Source organism: Bacillus rossius, chromosome 10 (genome assembly GCF_032445375.1).
Source record: "Bacillus rossius redtenbacheri isolate Brsri chromosome 10, Brsri_v3, whole genome shotgun sequence".
Lineage (NCBI taxonomy): Eukaryota > Metazoa > Arthropoda > Insecta > Phasmatodea > Bacillidae > Bacillus > Bacillus rossius.
Genome location: NC_086337.1, coordinates 26437430 through 26457419, shown reverse-complemented (window position 1 = coordinate 26457419; position 19990 = coordinate 26437430). Strand labels below are relative to the sequence as shown.

The 19990-nt window shown below is 38.0% G+C and overlaps 1 non-coding gene across 1 annotated transcript; it reads right to left on the bottom strand.

Annotated features, from left to right (window-relative positions):
- Positions 1–19422: 19422 nt before the first annotated feature.
- On the bottom strand, positions 19423–19504 carry Trnal-aag (transfer RNA leucine (anticodon AAG)). The gene has a single exon. It is a non-coding gene; the product is annotated as a tRNA-Leu (tRNA).
- Between the last annotated feature and the right edge of the window lie 486 nt (positions 19505–19990).

Genomic DNA, 19990 nt, shown 5'->3' with positions numbered 1-19990 from the left:
AGGAAAAATTCGCGGATTCAATGACCTCTAGGATATCCTCCATTATCCTCTGCATTTCTCAAGTAAACGCGCGTGTTCATTGGGTACTAAATTGTGAGGCGTCTCCAGTGGGTAGCTTGTGATTCGACGCTTGTTTGGTCGATGGTCTCTCATTGGCCCAGAGAGCTCCAGTTTAAACTGCGAGCCAATAGCAGAACAGCAGCAGAATTGTACACATGTTTGAATTTCAGCCCATCACGAAATGAATCCGCGAATTTTTCCGGTCTCTACTGATCGGACAATTTTTTTTCTCTGGTCGAGAGTTTCTCGGCTGGGCGAACTGTGAGCCAGACTCGGCACGATGGTACAAGTGTCTCTAGTCCAGCCTGTCTCGGAATTGAATCCGCGCATTTCCCAGGTCCTCCGGTGGCAAATCCGCGCGATGACCCGGGGGGAGGGGGAGGGGGGAACGGCGTCGTGCTGTCACGTGTCAGTGTCCTCAGCGGGGGGCACCGAAGCTTTCCCAGCGACGCCGACCCTTGACCGACGCCTGGCCGCCGTATAGAAAGTCGCGGCTACCGCCCCACCCCCTCTCGGACCTGTTCTCTTCGTGCGACCACCCCCTTCCACCACCCCGACCGTCGTTCGATGTGTCGAGAGCGCATGTACGACTTCTGCACGCCGTTCCTATCACTGAGAGAAAGGTTTGCTTGCCTCAACAAAGTATTTGTTTGTATATGGCGAAATAAATATATTTTGTTTATTCAAACAAATATGTTGTAGAAGGAAAGATTCTGTTGACCCAACCAAAATGATTTTGTCAACTCAACTGTATATTTGGTTAGGTGTAACATATCAATTTTGTTACTTACCAAGTTTGGTTAAGCTAACAATATATTTTGTTACAGCAAGTAAATATTTGTTTCCCCACATATAAACAAATATTTGTTTGATTCAAACAAACCTTTTTCTCCGTGTACATATGAAAATATATATATATATATATTTTTTTTTTTCTGTTTCCTCTGGACACCAGTTGCCAAGAAATAGATATTGTAGCTTTTGTACAACACATTGGCCTACGGACGGGAAAAATTCGCGGGTTCAATGTCCTGTATAGGATGAACTCCACAGTTATACGTACACTCGGTCAAAATGTCACCCATTTAATTGGCTGCTGTCTTGTGAGGCGTCCCAACGTAGCAGCCTGTGATTCGATAAAGCTTTGGTCGGGCGTTTCTCATTAGCCCAGAGTCATCCCAGGTGAGTTGTGAGGCCAATAGCAGAGGCAGCACTGAGGTATAACTATTTTGTATTTTAGCCTATCGCGAAACGAATTCGCGAATTTTTCCGGTCTCTACACATTGCTATCTATGGTTATTTTCGCACATATAGAAAAATATGTTTCTTCGAGATAATACAGAGTATTTCTTAGGAAAAATGGTATATTTTAATTGATGATTAATTCCAGAATAGGCATTTTATTTTCCAATCACTTAAAAGGTAATCGAATATTTAATACTTTGTTTTTATTTTGTTTTGTTGTGCTTAATAATGTGCGCAGTTAATATGAGAAAGCTATCCAGGGAACCACTGGCTGGTGCTTCTATAGCGGTGTCTCCTCCGAGCTGGCGCGCAGTAATAATATAATTTATCTCACGAATGTGTTCCATGCAGGAACTTCAATAACTTATAATACTAAGTATTTCTAACGAAAATGGGCGTATAATCATATATTTTTATTTGATGTTTGATTACAACATAATTTTTAAACCAATAAAAAGATAATCGAATATTCACTAACTGAACTTTTTTGTTTCATTTTGCTTATTATGTGCACAGTTAATAGTCGAAAGATATTCAGGGAACGGTTTACAAATAACTTTAACTATTGGAGGTAATGGGACAAAAAGCATAAATACCCGGGTAAGAATCCAAACCCGGAATTGAAGCGAACACTATTTTGTAGTGATACAGTTGTTTTCAGGAAAATGTATAAATGTACAAGTTTTTGTAATTTTACATTAGAAGAGACCTGAAAAATTGGCGGATTCTTTTCGTGTTATGCTAAAATTCAAATAATTAAACCTCAGTGCTGCTTCTTCCATTGGTTCACTATTAATCTGGAGAACTGAGAGCCAATTAGAGACCCTCACTCATAGAAGTGTCAAATCACAGGCCACCCAGTCGAGACCTCTCACAAGTCAGCAGCCAGTGTAGTACAGGTGGCATTTGCCCGAGTGTGCAGAGAATAGTAGATTCTATCCTGAATTTTTGCGGTATCTATAGGCCTACAGTAGTATTTCTGTTCCATTTACAAAAATAAACACAGTGCTCAAACCTGGGCGTAACTAAGTCGATGTCACGTGGGCACTCACTGCTGCCAAATCTCACCTTCTCTCCGGATCACGCATGATTAGTCACGTGTTTTCCTCAGCGTTGCTCGTTGGCTTTTATTTCTATACGGCGCATTTTTCTTGTTTATAATTATCATCAGCAAATTAAAACCCCGATTATTTGACGGATTTCCATAACCACAGACTAGACTAAACTTACCTGTATTTAATAAAAAAAATTGGTTGTCTGTAAAGTCGGTTTACGGACGATAGTTTAACGTGACAACGTCATAACAAAACATTGATGAAATGATTGCATACTTTCATGAATAAAATTGAATAATTTTTATTGAATTATCACTATTTGGTATGGATACAAAGGAGTGAAATGAAATCTACAATTTAATTGATAAATTTACTTTTATTTGCATTCATTAATTCAAATATGTTTATTACTTTAGCAAAAAGATTATTTTAACTATAACTTTTATACATGTTTGCTATTTAACTTTTTCCAATCTGTGTTATTCTGTTAAGGATAGGACGATGATAAGAAAAGTAGGAAACGAATGGGAGTGTTTCAAGTTTAATGTGCCTCGAAAAAGTCAAATAGATGGTTGTTCCAATCGAGTGGAAAAGATATAGATGCGGCGCAAGCGTACAATGAGCGTAACGGGACACAGCGTAACGGGATAAAGTGTGTAACGGGACACTTTTTCGTGCGTGAGCCGGCGTTCATCGATTTATTAGACGTTGTCACCTCAAAAACCCTTTTTTAGAATGCATTTGTCTATAAGAATGTCACATCCTTCGGTGGGATACATGTTATTGGGTAACCACTTCTGCACCTCGTTATACATTGGTAGAGACCTGCAAAATTCGCGGATTCATTGACCTCTAGGATAGACTCCACAGTCCTTTGAATACTCGCGGAAATGACATCTGTTCATTGGCTACTGACGCGTGAGACGTCTCAACTAGGCTGTCCGTAATTCGTCACTTTCTTGGTTTAGTGTTTCCCATTGGCTCACAGTTCCCCGGATAAAATGTGGGCCAATCGCAGAAGCGGTACGAAGGTATAGTTGTTTTGATGATAGCCTATCGCGAAATGAATCCGCGAATTTTGCATGTCTCTATAAATTGGTAAGGGTCGTCAGGGGGGCGTAAAGAGCACCGTTTCCCAATCATGAACGTGAAACAGATGTACATGTGCTTCAAGTCTACTTTGCTATCCAAAAAATCAGTGAAATAACCGTGGCTCTATCAATAATGTGAAAATTATTTCCATAACGCGGAAATTAAACGTTTATTAATAGTTAGAGACCTGTAAAATTCGCGGATTCATTTCGCGATAGGATAGAGTCCAAATACTATTGACATTATTTTGCTTCAGTGATTGGGCCACAGTTTATCTGAAGGACTCTGGGCCAATGAAAAATCTTTAAAAGAAGAATTAGCGAATCACGATCATTCCAGTCAACAGGTGTTACGAGTCGGTAACCAATCAGCAGATGTAATTTACACGAGTGCATAGAGGATCATAGAGTCTATCCTTTAGGGATTCGAAATCGCGAATTTTACAGGTCTCTATTAATAATAGTACATGCAGGCGAAAAAAAAAAACTTTTAATTTCCGCCCTCTGAAAATAATTTTCACATTATTGATGGAGGCACGTTTATTTCACGTATTTATTGGATAGCAAAGTAGACTAGTAATTATAAGTTTTATAATAGTACGTGCAGGAGAAAAAAACTTATAATTACTAGCGACAGAGATAATTCGCAGTTTCATTTCGCGACGGACTAGAATCCAAATACGTTTATCTTTTTGTCTGCTTCAGTGATTGGTAAGGACACCTGCATTTCGCGAATACATTTCGTGTCAAGCTATTTCATAAAACACTGTAGTTTTTGCTTAAATTTATGGCGAGTTGTAGGAGTGCAGCAGTACGGTACGCACATTTTCATTGGCTGCGTCAAGTGCGGAAAAATACGTCTCACCGACCACAGCCAATAGATAGAGACCGAAAAAATTTGCGGGTTCAATGACCTTTAGGATGGACTCCAATATCCTTTACACACTCGGGCAACTGCCAACTGTTCATTGGCTGTTGACTCGTGAGTCGTCACGACTGGGTGGCCTGTGATTCGACACTTCTATGAGTGAGGGTCTCTAATTGGCCCTCAGTCCTCCAGATTAACAGTGAACCAATGGCAGAAGCAGCACTAAGGTATAATTATTTGAATTTTAGCATATCACGTAATGGACCCGCGAATTTTTAAGGTCTCTACCAATAGCTACATGAAAAAAGCTACAGTGTTTTGTAAACTACCTTTGACACGAAATGTATTCGCGAAATACAGGTGTCCGTAGTGATGGACCACGTGTTTAAGCCAATGATAAACCTTCAACAATAAGAAATATAGAATGAAAATCACGCCAGTTGAGAGGTATCACGAGTGTGCCGTTGTGCACTTGTTGTGTGGGCATGCGCCCATTATTGCTTATATGTTGTTTAATTAAATGCAAACTGGGAGGCTACTTTTTTTTATATCTTTTTTTAATAACTCATTGTTTTTAACTTTTGATTATTTGAAGAATAATGAAATAATAATTATTTTAAGTATCAATTTGTAAGAAATAATTGTTTTTGTATAAAAATCTTTTTTTTGTTAAAAGATATTTATGTCTTTGTTAAGATTTGTGGATTTAAAAGAAAAACATATGGACTTTAAAAGACTTTAAAAGACTTTAAACATCATAAATTCCTTTTTCCTTTTGTTTATATTAATATTGTGGTTAAGATTAATTATTGAGTTATTGCACTTAAGTGCAGGAAAGTGTAACTTTTTAAGTTTCTCATCTCTATGTATTGTCATATCTATGGTCATCTTCATATTGGAAAGGAAAAGGTAGCACTTTCCTTTCTGTTTTTGTCAGCCATAATGTAGACATCAAAATTTTTGTGCTCGTCACGTATCTATCGACATCCATGTCGAAAGTTGTGTATTTACTACCGCATTAGGTGAGTTTTACCGCCCTTGCCCGGGGAATCATTGTTTTATAATTATTTATGGGATAGTTTAATTTTTTGTTGTTAAAAAACTTGTTTAGCGGTCCGGGAGTTGGCGACCTCTCGCTGCCCCATGCCTGAGGTGTGATCCATAAGCTTCGCCCATAACATCTGGGCACCCCAGGGCTTGTCCCGTGGTTCTACGGCGATGGGAGCCGCCAACAAATATCCCAGGAAAGTTTTCGACGACTAAATCCTAAGCATGCAGCATGGGTAGTTAACCTGTTTCGGCCACGCGTATCTTGCAATTTCATCGACTATTTCATCAAACTACCCCTTTGGCATCGTAATCTACATTTAATTCCTGAGTAATATTTTAATTCTTTCTGTATCTTAAATTTACGTTAATTATTTTGAAAATGTAACTAAGTAATAATCATTTTGAAAAATGTAACTAATTAATCATATTGTGAAGATGTAACTAAGTAATAATCATTTTGAAAAATGTAACTAATTAATCATATTGTGAAGATGTAACTAAGTAAAAAATGTTGGGGCCCCGTTTTGTTTTGAATGTACGAATACTCAATTAATACTCTTTATTGTGTTTTAAATAAATATGTTTTGTTATGGCTGACCCGATATCAGTGTGTATTTTATGTTGCAATTACCTAAACTTTTTTATTTAATTCCTTATCTATATAAATTCTTAACAGGTTATCAACTTTTGTTCGGTAGTTTTCCCAGTCGGCATATTTTCTCTCTACTCGTTATTTATTCAATACAACAAAGCAATGCCATTCAACCTAAGATCCCGGAGTCTTCCGTCGTAAATTACCTTGGTGAGGTTTAGCAAACCGAAACAAGAGTAATGACCGGCATAAAGATGGTAGCAGAGCGTGGTTTGCTGTTTACTATGTTATTATTTTGTTTTATATATACAATTGTGAAGAAACTAAATCATAATTTTAATTTTAAGATTTTATAACCTTAAATATTTTGTTGTGTAAAATAACTCATAAACATTCTCTTTTGTGTGATATCTCTTACCTTTTGCAATCTTAAATACCTAATTCTTTTTATGAATTTTAATAGTATTTTTAATATTGGTAAACTATTTTTTTTGTAATCTCTTAGCTAATATTTTAAAGTACAAAACTGTAATTGTTTTAATGATAGATAATATTATTTGCATATTCTTTATTAACATAATTCTAAATGGTATTTCAGTTTAAATATTGATGCAAGTTTTGTTTGTTCAGAGAATTTTTTGAATATTATTTCTCGTTTTCATGATACTTTAATTTTTTTAAATCTTATTTTGCAGATTTTCATGTGTTGAGTGGTCTGTGGTTTACTGTTGTTACTTCAGGGAATTTTTTAATTGAGGATGTTTTGTTTACTTTTCGTGTATCACCAATTGGGGCACGTTTTTCGTTACCTAACCATGATAGGTATTTTTAGTTTTTGTTGCCATCATTTAATAAGTTCTTTTTATAGCAGGTTGTTTTAATAATCTCTTATGTTGTTTCTTCTGCCCATGTTTTGTTATAGGTCATCTTGGGTATGTATTTTAGATATTGATTTCTTTTCAGAGACATTTTGCCGTTTTCCTAATGAGTTCATTTAATGTGTGTTCTAGTGCTTTTCATTGCACAGTTTAATAATTGAGGTTATGGTATTGTTTTATAAGTATCTAATTTGCAGTATATTTACTTTTGAATCAAGTATTTGGGTAATATATTCTTTTTGTCTTAAATTGTGTTGGATCATCATTTAAATTTTTTCTCTTGAGCCTATTAATTTTTTTCATTTAAATTTCACTATTTTGCTTTGTTTTGTTTTAATTATTTTGTTTCAGTGAGATGCAGTAAAAGGTCAGTGGTTTTCTTGTTAGAATTTTGTCGTTTTCTCTTTTGAATCTTTTCTTTAAGCACTATTATAAAGTTTTATAGTTTTGATACAAGGTATGTATGTAATTTTCTATTCTGGGAGTAAGTGACTTCCAGACGATATTTGGGTTGTGTTTTAATTGTGTTGTCGACTTTGGTCAACTTTTTATTTTAGGCAGGTCCTCTGAGCCAGAGCCAGTGAGCCAGTGCCAAGTCCTGTTGAGAAGTGTTTAGGCTTCACCAGCACTTTTCATTTTTTGCAGGCCTCAGTCATTTTTTTATCAAACCATATATCTGCCATGGAAGATCCAATCACTCATTTTTAATAATAGTTTAAATTTAGATTAATATGTTTTGTGAGTTTATTTGTTTTTAAATAATAATTAATATTTTTTTTTGAGTGCTAGCTTTGATTCATTGCTTTTCTATTTTGTTTGTCTTGCTAGTGTCATCTTTTAAAATAACATTTTAATATATCCGTTTTGTTTCTTGTCTGGTCATCCAAAACATATACTTTTTTTTGAAATTTCTGTTTTATAGGTTATGTGTTGTTAGTTCATGTGGGGATGTGGTGTGTTGTGTAGGTGTTGTGTGTCTTGTACATCTTCCACACGATACAGCCATTTCACATGTGTTCCACACATTACACAGTGTAGTGTCATCAACTTAATTATTTTTTCAATTATTTTGTTTTGCAAGTTTTTGGTTTTGAATTTAGATGTTCCTTTTGTTTTAATTTTGTGTACTAGGTTGTTGCTGTATGACATCTTTCCGGTGGGGTGTCTGCTGCATGGAGTTTGCTAGGGTGGTTGCGGCTTCGGCTCGGTGTTGCTGCGACTCACCGTTTCAGCCATCTCTGGTGAATTTCGTGTAGTGGAGCTCTGCTTGGTGAGACTGTCGTATAGTGGCACATTCTTCATTGTAAGGTATGGTTTCTACTTTGATTTCTTCTTATAACATTTTCTTAGATTAATTACAGGCAGTTTTTTATTCACTTCCCTTTTGCTGAATCTTAAATTTGTTCATGTTACATTTTGCGTTAGTGGTCAAGCTTGCTTTTGCAGGTGCTAAATTATCTCTTGAGTGTCTAAGGTATGGGACTTAGTCATTCATCTTTGGACGGCCATTTTCTTAATTGCTTTTAATTTTCAATTTTTGTGTTGTCGTTTTGAATAAGCATTTTAAGATTTTGTTTTCTTTTTTTTGGTGGCTCAAATTTCTTTTGTATTTGTTCGGTATTGTCAATGTAAGTTTTGTTAAACTTTCATTAGGTATTTTTCTATTTTGAAACTTTTTTAAATTTTAGCATGCTGTGTTGTATGAACTGCAGTGTTCAGAGCGGTATAGTATGATCAGGATCTTAGTGACCAGGATTTAAGAAGGGGTAAAGAATCCCCAATTTTTTTTATGTGAAGGGGTAGAGAATCCCCAATTTTGTTAATATGGAGGAGGTAGAAGACCCCCCATTTAGCTGAATAAGGAGGGGTAAGGAGTCCCCACTATTCTGAATAAGCCGACGGGCATTTTTTTTTTATATGAGGTATGGTCCTCTTTTGTTGTAGTATGTACTGGCGGTCCTGAGTATTTGTACCACCCGTCTGTCCTGCTTGTTTCTTCGATTACTCATTCATTTTCTTCGTCCTTTTCGTATTTTGATCTTCGTCGTCGTCTTCGTTCTTCTCTAGCTTTGAGATTTTTCTCTCGTAGGTATGGGATAATCCTACGTTTAGCTAATTTATGTCGATTTCGAGACAGAGTTTTGTTGTTCAACTCATTTGTGTGAGTATTTAAGTATTTTAATGTGAAGGGGTGAGTAGTCCCCATTTTGATGTAGAGGTGTATATTCCTCATGGTGCATTGTCTGTTGTTTCATCTCTGTTTTCTTGAGTATAGCAGGAAGTTGATCCTGTGATTCTCCAAAAATCCTTAATAGGAAGAGTATTTTACTCATACTTTTCGCAAAACACAATCAAGGTGTACCATAATATATGAACTGCACCAAAACATTTTCCCGGTCTTCTAGCATCCAGTTCAAAATCTTGGCTCAAAAAAAAAAAAAAAAAAAAAAAACCCTTCAAATTTACACACACAATCAAGGTCTACCATAATCTGGTTGACAAAAACATATTCGTGGTCATTCGTTTCCACCACTAACTCCGTCATTACCAATTGTTCGTCACTCCTAGTGTTTTCTTTGGTTCTTCCTTTAACATGTTTGGTTGGGTAAGTCAAACTTATCTTTACCTACCATACAACTCCCAAAGGTTAATTGTAACATTAGCGACTTAATGTTTTCAAACATTGCTAATATTTCTTAATATGTCTATTATTCAGGTTATTAACAACCTAGTCATATCACCATCCTGTCCTGTTCTGTTCTGCATCTACACACATATTTATTAATTAATATTTTGATCTTTGATATCTCTCGTATATTGATGTTTTGCATTCTCGTGCATTTAAGTTTTATAGATTGCCATATAAAAAGAAGATTTTTTTTTTAAGAGAGTGGTGTGCTTTGAGGGGGGGAGTGTGTGCCGTTGTGCACTTGTTGTGTGGGCATGCGCCCATTATTGCTTATATGTTGTTTAATTAAATGCAAACTGGGAGGCTACTTTTTTTTATATCTTTTTTTAATAACTCATTGTTTTTAACTTTTGATTATTTGAAGAATAATGAAATAATAATTATTTTAAGTATCAATTTGTAAGAAATAATTGTTTTTGTATAAAAATCTTTTTTTTGTTAAAAGATATTTATGTCTTTGTTAAGATTTGTGGATTTAAAAGAAAAACATATGGACTTTAAAAGACTTTAAAAGACTTTAAACATCATAAATTCCTTTTTCCTTTTGTTTATATTAATATTGTGGTTAAGATTAATTATTGAGTTATTGCACTTAAGTGCAGGAAAGTGTAACTTTTTAAGTTTCTCATCTCTATGTATTGTCATATCTATGGTCATCTTCATATTGGAAAGGAAAAGGTAGCACTTTCCTTTCTGTTTTTGTCAGCCATAATGTAGACATCAAAATTTTTGTGCTCGTCACGTATCTATCGACATCCATGTCGAAAGTTGTGTATTTACTACCGCATTAGGTGAGTTTTACCGCCCTTGCCCGGGGAATCATTGTTTTATAATTATTTATGGGATAGTTTAATTTTTTGTTGTTAAAAAACTTGTTTAGCGGTCCGGGAGTTGGCGACCTCTCGCTGCCCCATGCCTGAGGTGTGATCCATAAGCTTCGCCCATAACATCTGGGCACCCCAGGGCTTGTCCCGTGGTTCTACGGCGATGGGAGCCGCCAACAAATATCCCAGGAAAGTTTTCGACGACTAAATCCTAAGCATGCAGCATGGGTAGTTAACCTGTTTCGGCCACGCGTATCTTGCAATTTCATCGACTATTTCATCAAACTACCCCTTTGGCATCGTAATCTACATTTAATTCCTGAGTAATATTTTAATTCTTTCTGTATCTTAAATTTACGTTAATTATTTTGAAAATGTAACTAAGTAATAATCATTTTGAAAAATGTAACTAATTAATCATATTGTGAAGATGTAACTAAGTAAAAAATGTTGGGGCCCCGTTTTGTTTTGAATGTACGAATACTCAATTAATACTCTTTATTGTGTTTTAAATAAATATGTTTTGTTATGGCTGACCCGATATCAGTGTGTATTTTATGTTGCAATTACCTAAACTTTTTTATTTAATTCCTTATCTATATAAATTCTTAACAGGTTATCAACTTTTGTTCGGTAGTTTTCCCAGTCGGCATATTTTCTCTCTACTCGTTATTTATTCAATACAACAAAGCAATGCCATTCAACCTAAGATCCCGGAGTCTTCCGTCGTAAATTACCTTGGTGAGGTTTAGCAAACCGAAACAAGAGTAATGACCGGCATACGAGTCATTAGCCAACGAGGTGTAATTTGGCCCGAGTGCGTAGAGCATAGTGGAGTTCGTCGTAAAAAGGTACCTAATTGAAAACGCGACAATTTTCAAGACCCTAATAATCACTAGTAAAAATAATCCATTTCCAGACCACGCGAGCTCTCTGAAAGTGGTCTCTACAAGTGTCTTGTCATGGCTCCAATGTCCGACTAGCGGTAGTTGACGAGCATATCCCGAGAAGACCGCGACCGCCGGCGAGCACGTACGAAAACAATCACGAGGCGATCAATAGGAGCCCTTAATGACAGCGATGCTCGCTGACGGGGCCTCGAGCAGGGAGCAGGTGTAACGGTGGTTGCGATTGGCCGCGGGACTTTAACTACATCCGCCAGAGATCTCCAACAACACGTCTGCAGCAAGTGGAACAACTGCCGACAGCTTTACTGCGTACTCGACCCACTGCCACGGAAGTGCAGGCAAGAAAAAAAAATCTCTCCCGGTTTGGAACCACTGTGACACTAAAGCAAGCCGTGTTTCCCATTAAAAAATAATCACCTGTTATACGTACGGGCATGTAATTTTAGCTCAAATATTTTCAGACTATACCTAAGAGTATAAAAACTGTGGCATCATCTGTGTTTCGTGACTGGGCGAGTTTCTTGCTAGAATGCATACCAACATAAACTTGAACTGCTTTCTCGTTGTACCAACGGCCGTTTTTGACACGCGCCGAATGAAAGGGACCAATAGTAACATTAGAAAAATTTCTAACAATCCAATAACGTGATGTCCCGGAAGGTGAGATATGAAAGCAACCAATGGACACCGACTTTGTGCACAAAAGTGTTTAGATCACTCCCGGTACCAGAAAGTATAGCGTTTTTTGTAGGTTTCTGGTCAAAGAAAGCTGTGTCTTCAGTAATATTGCGGTTCAATCAAATCCAAGCAATGCAAAATTTGAAATCTTCAGACTACTTTGTGACCCAATGAAAACGCGAAAATACTGTTCTCTAAATAGTCATCAGTTTCATCGCAGGCATTTCCTGTGTATTTTTGACCAGACGTTAAGGCGAACAGTTTGAGACTTACGTAAAGCTGTTACCAATGTGAACCCTTTTGTCATCAAACCTAAAAATATTTGGTGATGCCGTAAAGTTTCCCCGAACTCGCATTCAAAAGACGCCTCGGATTCAAACCCGAGACAGTGTCTGCTTTTACAAGAGACCGGAAAAATCCGCAAATTCATTTCACGAGAAGCTAGCATTCAAAGAAGTTTGCATTTGTGCTGCGTTTACGGATGGGCCACAGTCTATAGCCGAAGTACTCTGAGCCAATAGAAAACATTTGACAAATACATCATCGAGTCGCAGGCATAACCGTTAACAAGTCTACCAAGTTTGGTGGTCAATGAACATGTGATATTTGACTGAGTATGTTGAGGAGCGTGGAGTCCATTATACAGGTCACTAGAGCTGTTACCTGTTACCTGAACAAATTCGCGTTTTTATTTAAAGCCCGGCTAGAATGCACGCCAACACATGTGTGAACGAATGCTCTCATTGAGTGAAGGCATGCAGTTTTCACGAAAATATTTTGAGACTAGCTGAGAGTCATCTGTGCATCATGATTGGTCAAATCTCTTTCACGTACATGTCTACTGTCAACACGCCAATCACAATAGTTCAGTGCGGAAGCAAATACGTCCTGAATGGCAGTGGCTTCTCAGCTGGCGCGGACATATCATATTGCAGACTAAAAGGACGTTCACATTTTTTCTCTCGAAAAATGACTGGTTGTGGGTAGAGACCTGCAAAATTCGCGGATTCATTTCGTGATATGCTACAATTCAAATAATTATACCTTAGCGCTGCTTCTGCAATTGGTTCACTGTTAATATGGAGGACTGAGGGCCAATTAGAGACCCTCGCTCAAAGAAGTGTCGCATCACAGACACTCGGTCAAGACGACTCACAAGTCAGCAGCCAATGAACAGGTGGCATTTGCCGAGCGTTTGAGTGTAGTAGAGTCTATCCTGGAGGTAATTGAATCCGCGAATTTTGCAGGTCTCTAGTTATGGGTGTTTCGACCCGTCTTAAAGGACAAGAAACCAATAAGAACATCACGAGATTCACACGACCCAATCGCACGCAATCCAGATAGAAGGCAGCGAGCAGCCAATGTACAGAAGACACCGACTTATTTACGTAGAAGTAAATTAGGTTCTGTCTGATAGGAAAAATAAAGAGAATTCTGCAGGACTCTTAGCTAATACATAGAGCCATGTGTTTTTCGCGAAATAAGACTCGTAAGACTTCAGGTGATTGGCGGCCGTTTGCAACAGAAGCCATTGCCCTGTTCAGGACGCGTTTGCTTCCGCACTTGACGGCTATGACTGGTTATAATGGCGGTACACATGTCACTGAAATAAACCAATCCAACCACGAAACACAGTCAAAGAAACTAATGTCCAAATCACAGCTGGACTGGAAATCTTTCCGCGATATATACCTGTGTCGGTGTGGTATTTAGCGAGCGTCATAAACACAATTTTCTGGTTTTGAGCTCCTGCGGTGTGTCTTCTGAAGCAACGAGAGGATAATTAACGGCCCGCTCCTCGCGGTATCCCAGACACCAGCTCGGTCCTCCTCGGCTGTCGCAATAGGGCGGACGTGTCGCACGCGGCGAGCGTCCTCTCGGGGTCGAACCGGGATTCGCGCACGCGACGACAACCGCAAAAATTCCTGAACTGGGGTTCGGGGTCGTCCACTTTCTCCGCAGATGCGGCGAGTCAGGCGGCGAGCGAGGGAGTGCTACGAAAGACGTCTCGCAACCGCAGACGAGCCAGCGCGACCTCAGACAAGCCAGTGCGACCTCAGACGGGCCAGCGCGTTCTCAGACGAGCCAGCGCGACATCAGACGAGCCAGCGCGACCTCAGACGGGCCAGCGCGACCTCAGACGAACCAGTGCGACCTCAGACGGGCCAGTGCGACCTAAGACGAGCCAGCGCGACCTCAGACGAACCAGTGCGACCTCAGACGAACCAGTGCGACCTCAGACGGGCCAGCGCGACCTCAGACGAACCAGTGCGACCTCAGACGGGCCAGTGCGACCTCAGACGGGCCAGTGCGACCTCAGACGAGCCAGTGCGACCTACGATGGGCCAGTGCGACCTCAGACGAGCCAGTGCGACCTCAGACGAACCAGTGCGACCTCAGACGGGCCAGCGCGACCTCAGACGAGCCAGCGCGACCCTTATTAACCGCCTGTTTGCGGTGTGTAGGCAACTGCGGACGGCTGAGAAACGACATTTTGAATCCATCGCGATACTCCACAACAATTCCGGCACGCCGCTGAAACGTTAAACCTCCGCGATCACTTCGCTGATCCATCCGACTCCCATGCTAGACTCGACTTGTCTATATCAATCAAGCTCGTCTTTTTCTGTGCGTTTACAAATTGAAAGAAATCGTTTGTGACACTACAAGAAATATATATATATTTTTTGATAACACATGACTACGGTTATTTTTGCATACATGAAATACGTTTTTCCAGATAATACTGTACATTTATTACAAAATCGATGAATAATTTTATATCTTAATTGATGCTTCACGCAAACATAATTTTTTTAAGTAATGGAAATGATAATCAAAAATTCACAAAATGAACTATAATTTGTTTTATTATGCTTGTTTATGTTCGCAGTTAATACAAATAACTTTAACTGTTCGAGGTACTGGGACAACGTAAAGCATAAACGCCCGGTTAACAATCCAAACCCAGAATTACTGCGAACACTATTTTTCAGTGATACTTTTTTTTTTCATGTAAATGTACAAATTTACAATTATCTGTAATTTTACGCGGATATTTCTGTTCCATTTACAAAAAAAAATACATTGTACACGTGAAAGCGCAACCACTTCTTGTTTATAATTAGCTTGATCAGGCTGTAAAAGGCGTGTTAAGAGCATTGCAGTATATAATCATCAAAGAGAAGCAAATGCAGGAAGTGTTTCAAGTCTACTCTGCTACCCAATAAATCCGAGAGGAGTGCCAATATTAGCCTACTTTGCGGTGGAAAAGTAATACTTGATGCTCATTCATATCTCCAGCCTTAATTGGAGGGAACCATAGGATTCGCTAATCCGAACATATCCGAATTACACCAGTGGGCCACTAGTTGGTTCCATGCGGATTCACTGACAGATACGGAAATCAAACCGATACCACATGAGTAGAGATACGGAAATTTCGCGCATTCGTTTAGTCGCAAGTTATCATGTAAACCTTCACACTCTCACACTTTGTTCATGAATGGACCGCAGTTATTTGGACACGCCCCTCTAACAACGTGAGCCAACGATGCCCAGCCAGGAGAGAAGTAAGCGAATCAGGCAGGGCCAATTGACAAGGACAAAATTGTTCTCGCTAAGAAATCAACCAATTGGAAAGAAAACATGTGTTAAGCACAACTATGACTTTGAATTCTACCCTGAGTCCATACGAATCCACGAAATTTCCGGGTCTCTACACATGAGAGTTACAGCCGGAAGACTGAGTGCATTGTTGTGCCAAATGAAACTTAATGATAGCGAAACTATCCTGGAAGTCACTTTGTAAAATCGAATAGTTATTACAAGATATAATAGCGTCTTTATAAATTCCTGTGATTTAGGAGTTAAGAGAATTGTGTTGGAACAAAACATGTCGTCAGAGACATTTAACTTTGTTTTGATTATCAGTAACATTATGAATGCGGCGCTATCATTTATGTATTTATTAAACTAAAAGATGCAGACCAATACAAATAAAACAAAAATCTGTATCTTCTAACACGTATTTATAAGTACATGCACAGTATATTTTTTATCAGTGTAGGCGCAGCACGCGTATGTACAGTTCTCCAAAGTTTGCCGAACGATATATTGTGCAAAAAAAATAATAATTTTGCAAGGATTTATACATTTTAAGGTCATGGAGTATTTTAAATAACCCTAACCTAAACTTACCAACCTTCCATTTTAGTTACGATAACCTGAACCAACCTAACTTACCCTACCGGAAACAAAAAAGAATAAAGAACTGTTGTTCATTAGACTCAGAGATTAGAGAAAGTTACAGATGGAGCATAAACACAGTTTTTAGGTATCTCTGCTGAAGCCAGGGGACGTAAGGGGGAAGCAGGTCGCCGCCATATTGTGACATGAAGAAATTCGCATTTTCTCATAAGTGAAAAGTGATGTATGTATATATATACGAATATAAACAAATGGCCGCCATCTTCTTGCGTGAACAAACTGGCCACAGTGCTCAGAGCTCATGCTCCATCTGTAACTTTCCGCACATAACCTAACAATTTACTTCGGTAATCCTCGGAACTGTTCGGGTCGCGGTTGTGGCTTTCATCCGTGTGAACCGCTGCTGGTTATCCCAGCACGCGCCTTCGCCGACTCGCTCAGTCGGGTCCCGTGACCGCGACGTGTCGCAAACAAACCGAACCTCCCCCCCCCCCCCTCCACAACACACCACAGCAGGTTGGGAGGGGGAAGCGGGGGCCGAACGGGCCAATAACGAGACGGCCGTCGTCACGACGACTTGCAGCACTCGAGCTGCTCCTGTCCGCGAAGGACGCTACCGTTTCATAAACGAAAAATTTGTCATTGCACAATCACGCCCCAAAGCGAGAGTAATACCAGAACGATGGTTAGTCTTACGTAACTGTTAAGTACGTGCTTAGCGACTCCTTACTTCTTTTTTTATATCTCTTCTCCTCAAATGGCAGCTACGTGAGTGCAACTTTTAACCCGGGAAGAACCTCTAAAATAATACAGCGTTTCCATCTCAGACATCGCGTGGGCATTCTTTGTTCTGATGGCGGCTGTGTTTATGTTATTGAAACGTTGCTTCTCAGTCTATAATAATTACGTAGTGTGAAATTGTCTCCAAACTTCTGCATTTGTACACACGCGTTTCAATGTTGAAGGGGAAAACGGGAGAAATACAGGCAATGTATTAAATCAGCACGCATATCGATAGTTCGGCATTCTAGTCGATACATATAACAACACAAAACATACTATTTAGCGTATTCGTTTGACAATTATTAACTGTTTATATAACGAATATAACTTGAGAAATGTTAGTTTTCAGTTGATTTTTGTAAGTTGGATTATTTTGACTGAACTGAAATGCGAATTTGAAACTAAGATTGTTAACTTTTGCATGCAAATATAAGTTATTATATTATCATTAAAACCGCGTATATGTAAAGCTTAATTAGCTTACCCAAAACGTTCCAAATGGCAAAAAGAGCTATTTAGTCAAATTATGAGAACGTTCAAATAAAGTGTTTTAATTTTTTAGCATTTATTCCTGTTTATCTCTCTTTAACCAAGATCGTGTTTCTTATAAAGTCATGCAATTGAAAGTTTCGTTGTTACATAACTAACTGTTGGCTTTATGCTGACAGCTTTCTAAAGTAAGGCAACAAAAAAACATAGTTTAGGCTACACTTAGTGTTTACTACGTTCACAGCCAGTGGAAAGTAGAGAGTCTGTTGTAAATAATCGTGGAACCGTTTAATTTGGTTGAAAATAAAAAAAAAATTGGGAAAATAATTATTTAACGTAATTTTGAGACACGTCGTATAATTACCACGGCTGTAAACATCTGCTGTCGCATTTTTTATCCCTATGTAACAGCAATAACTGACATTAATTATTTGGTAGTGTCGTTGCTAATGTTTACCTTAATAACTGCCGAGTTAATATTCGTTAATCACACCAAGTCGCTCTCGTAAATCCTCCCTGAAAAAACAAAAGAACAAATATGAGTAATTATGAGTTAAATGATGTTGGCGTTACATAAAATACAAAATAACATGTAATTTTTAGCAAACTTTAAAGAAAGTTTTAAATCCTTATAATATCATTGATTTAAAATGAAAGAGAATAATGCATAGCCTATTTGTGATATATTATATATTGGGTATGAAAAAAACATTTTATATGACTTATGTTAATAAACATAAATGAATAACCTCACCATGAAAAACTAAATGCTGAACTTAAGTTGTGCTCTCAGTAGTTCTTAAATGAACATACAATGAGGCTATATTGCGAAGCTTTAAGTGTAACGGGAGTAGGAAATAAGGATTTCGATTCACGTCACTCGGTTAAGCTGCCTCAAGCCACTGCCAGCCTGAAGATGTTGATTGCAAAATGGACCGAAACGTTGGAGAAAAATTCATCATCCATGACGCGGCCGTTGACCTGCAGGCCCAGCTAATTCAGAATGGTTTGATTTCTGCAAATCGACAAATAAAATTAATGAAAATGGGAAATTAAGTCGTGGTAGCTTAGTCTATAAACATTTTTTAAATCCCATTAAACATATTATGGCAATGAAGTATTTTTATGTATTGTGGTAGACTGTATGTAAACCATTAAAACATTGTATTACAAAATTCCGAATTCATCATATTGGTTTTAAAATTTAAAATAAAATAAAAAGTGTGTTAATTATTTACACACTTCACCTTAAAAATTCGTTGCAGTGATTAAAAAATATATATTTTTCCATCTTGATTTTTTTTAAAAAAGCCAACACCAATACTTGTGTTGTACGAGTATAATTCAAAACACGCTTGTATAAGTTTAATATCAACAGTATGGAGTAATGTTTGAGAAATATCTATGGGTTAAGAGGTGGAGCAATTGATTCGGCTCTCAGGATTGGTCAACTTGTTCTGTCGGAGAGAAATATTACCTGCTTACAAACTGTGTAACATTTCATCTGCAAAAAAAAACCCATCTCCCCCTCCTTTTTTAAAAAAGAAAAACGTGTTCTGCTTTATAGCTTATCATATCGAATAATAATTTTTCTTCAACGCATATTTTTAATAGAATCGAATAAGAATGTTTTAATGTGGAACTTGGCTGATCGATAATTTAGACTGGTGTTAACAGCAATTTTAATTTTTATCTATTCCAATAATTAAAACGTATTTTAAATATGTATTTGTTTATTGTAATTGCGAATAAGGTTGTTTCTGATAGCCCTGATTACATTACACCTATTTAAGCAGAACGCCTGTCAGAATATGTTAATTAAATTAAATTGTAATGTTTTCATTCGTTTCTCTGACTTTCTCATACTTGGTATGAAATAAGAGACGTACATTAACATAATTTGATTATACCTGGGATAAAACTAAAATAAATCTGAAAGTTTAGAAAACAAATATCCTTCTCCATGCATTTTAAATGTATAGCTGTTATGTAAAAAGTAACCTTGGCAGCGGTGGGATTCGAACCCACGCCTCCGAAGAGACTGGTGCCTTAAACCAGCGCCTTAGACCGCTCGGCCACGCTACCACATGTGCATCATAATGTATTTATATAGTATATAACGAAAATAGGGGCATGAATGATGGACAAGTGATTCTTTTGAAAAATTACCATGGTAACTATGTATATAACTTACTATACTCATTATAAACTGTAACCGCAAGTAGTTTATCCGTTTACGAGATCTAATGACACCGGTTAAATGAACATTTTACTGTCCCGTCATGGTCTGATCTGTCGGAGCTGGCATATGATTGGTTCAAGTGACCTATGACGTCAGGTGCTGATTGCGCAGTCGCGTGGAGCGGATCCGGTGAACTTGAACTGTCGAGGTTAAAGGCACTATACAGATTAAGTATTGAAGGCTGCCATTTTTGGTCTCGTGAGAGAAGGAACGCGGACTCCCGTCCATTTTAAGGTTATGTTCCTTAGAGTACATAGCCTCCAATAGACAATATGTAGTTCAATTTGTAACAATATAGTCACTAAAATACGGCAGAAGAAGAAATAATA